The following is a 3,116-nucleotide window of genomic DNA, read 5'->3' as shown; positions in this document are numbered from 1 at the left end:
GAGGAAGTGGTAAAATAGCATTTTTAGATGACATTACATATAGAAGACTGAAGACTGAGAAAATCTCAGAATAAACAAAAGCAGAAAAGCTGAAGGATACAAAATAAATATAAAACAAATTTGTTGGGGGCCTTCCTGGTGGCACAAGGGACCATGAAGCTATTCCCAGTCAGTACAGCATGAGTTCAATCCCCAGCCAGGAGCTAACACACATGCCACAGCAGACCTCTCCCGTCATGCCTGCTACTCCCCTCAGCAGTGTATTTCAGTACATCAGCCTGTTCTGCTCCCCCGCTCCATCTCTGGTAAATACTCTCAACCTCCCACCCTCTGCTCCTCTGGCCTGTACCCCAGTTATTGTATGCATAAATAGATAAATCTTTTTTTTTTTTTAAATCTGTTGGGTTTCTATACAAATTATCAGGAAGAGAAAATAAGAAAATAATTCCATTAGAATTGCATCAAGATAATAAAATACATAGGAATAAATTCAACTAAAGATATAAAATATCTGTACACCAAAAGCTATGACAATAATAAAACAAAGACTAAAATAAATGAAGATATTCTGAGTTCAAGAGTTGGAAGAACATTGTTAAAATGTCCATAACCAAAGCAATCTACAGATTTAACATGATCTCTATCAAAGTACCAATGGCATTTTCCACATGTATAGAGCAATCCTAAAACTTGTAAGGAAGCACAAAAGGTTCCAAATATTCAAATAATTCTTGACCAATAACAAAGCTGGAGATACCATGCTCACTAATTTAAAATTTCATCACAAAGCTATACTAATCAAAACAGTATTGGTATAAAAACAGACACATAGGTCAATGGAACAGAAGAGTCCAGAAATATGACCATACTCATGATCAACTTATTTATGACAAAGCAACCTAAGATATACAACAGGGAAATGATATGCTTTTAAATAATAGTGTTGGAAAAACTGGAAAACTGGACAGTCACACACAAAAGAAAAAAACTGGTTGTTATCTTTTATCATACACAAAAATTATAAAATCTGAATAAAAATGCAATTTGAAACCATGCACTATCATACCATTTCTTAGAATTCATATCATCAGAAAAGAAAAAGAAATATTAAGTGTCGATGAGAATATGGAGAAAAAGGAACATTGTGCATTGATGGTAGGGATGTAAATTGGTGCAGTCATTATAGAAAATAATATGGAGGTTCTTCAATTAAAAATAAAACTATAGGCCCTCCCTGGTGGCACAACAGGTTAAAGCACAACACTCTAGCTATCAGTGGCCACTGAGCACAAGTTTGATCCCCGGCCAGGGAGGTGACCCACATGGCGCAGCAGACCTCTCCTGTCTTACCTGCTGCTCCCCTCAGCAGTGTATTTCAGTACATCTGTCTGTTCAGTTCCTGTTCAGTCTCTGGTGAATCCTCTTACCAATTCTCCCCCACACCCCCAAATACACACACTTCTGGCCTGTACTACCTAGTTCTTGTGCTCATAAATAAATAAATCTTTAAAAAAATATCAGCAATTCTACTTTTATGTATTTATCTGAAAACAAACACAAACGGAACTAGAAAAGATACACCTTCATATTCATTGCAGCATAATTTTAAATAGCCAAGATATGGAAACCACCTACATGTCCATCTATGGCTGAGAGGATAAAGCAAATATGCCTATTTACAGCCATTAAAATATTATTACTCAGCCATATTAACATTTTGTCAATTGTGACAAGGATGAACCTTGAGAGCACTGTTTTGTGAAGTCAATGACAAGACAAATACCATAAGATCTCACTCATATTGGAATCCAAAAAATAAGCAAAAAAGCCTCCAAGCTCTTAATATACAGAGAACAAATTAGAGGCTGCCAAAGTGGCAGGAATAGTGGACAAATGGGTAAAGGGGGCCCAAAAATAGAACTTTCAGTTATAAATCATAGAAATACAACATATAGCAAAGTAACCAATCATCGTTAATAATACTTTGTGTATTTGAAAGTTGTCACCTTAGAAGTTCTCATTACAAGAAAAGCATTTTTAAAAACTGTATTATATTGATGGATATTAACTAAACTCTTGGTGGAGATTATTATACAATGTATACAAATATCATTATGTTGTATTACCTGAAAGTAATTAGATGTCAATCATAATTCAATTTTTAAAAAGGTCCAGTATTCCTCTTCAAATAAAGCAAAAAAAAATCACAAAAAACCCCAAAACAAAAAAAGCCTTCTCCAAACCAATTAGCAGAGTATGAAACTGGAAAATAAGAAGGTAAGAAATGAGGAAGCATTTCAACAGAGTCCAAAATATGCAAAACAGCAAACATACAATATGCATATTGTGAGCTCTTACTGTTTATGCTAAGGTGATAGGCTGTCTTTTCCCTACCACTGGAACAGTCTGTAAGCATGCTAGGACTTCTCTAAACCCTGGCTGAACACAGGTATCCAAGGAAGGAGTCTCTTTTCTAGTTAATGTAGCCTCCTCAGTTTGGTTACCCAGTCTCAGGAGTCACATCTTCATCCCAGGTGGCTGATACTGATAAATCCTTATTCTACAAGCTTTTTACTCTATGAACTAGATAAGGACAATACAACAGAATAAAATGCAAATTATGCATTTGATGATGAATGCTATTTTACACTGTCAACTTTCTGAAGACCTAAGATGAAAAGGAAACTGGCTCTCAGATCTTTAATTTAGCTATCAATAGAATGAAATATGCAAACCCTTTCTAAATTCTCTCTTCATGGAACAAAAATCAAGTTTACTTCCACTTTCTTCAGATTGGAGTGCTAAAAAACCTCTTTAAAAACCATACTTTAAAGGTAATATAAGAATACTATTAAAAGAGAAGCAAATAGTTTGTAGAAATTTTTAAGAAACTTAAAAATAAGCAATATACTGTGGTTTTCCCTGGGCTAATGTCACCACCCAAGTAGTAATACGCCTAAGTTCTAGATCCCCTACTTGCTACTTTCAAGTTGATCACTCATTAAGTTTTTCTTTCCTAAAGAATTACATTAACAAGAACAGAAGATAGAATATTTTCAGGAGCAACGATCTAAAATGCAGATGTCCTTGAGCATTCCTCAATAGGTCAATAGGTA

This window comes from Condylura cristata, unplaced genomic scaffold (genome assembly GCF_000260355.1).
Source record: "Condylura cristata isolate star-nosed mole 26May11 unplaced genomic scaffold, ConCri1.0 scaffold00024, whole genome shotgun sequence".
Classification (NCBI taxonomy): domain Eukaryota; kingdom Metazoa; phylum Chordata; class Mammalia; order Eulipotyphla; family Talpidae; genus Condylura; species Condylura cristata.
The sequence above is the reverse complement of the archived record's forward strand: the minus strand, read 5'-3'. Positions refer to the sequence as shown.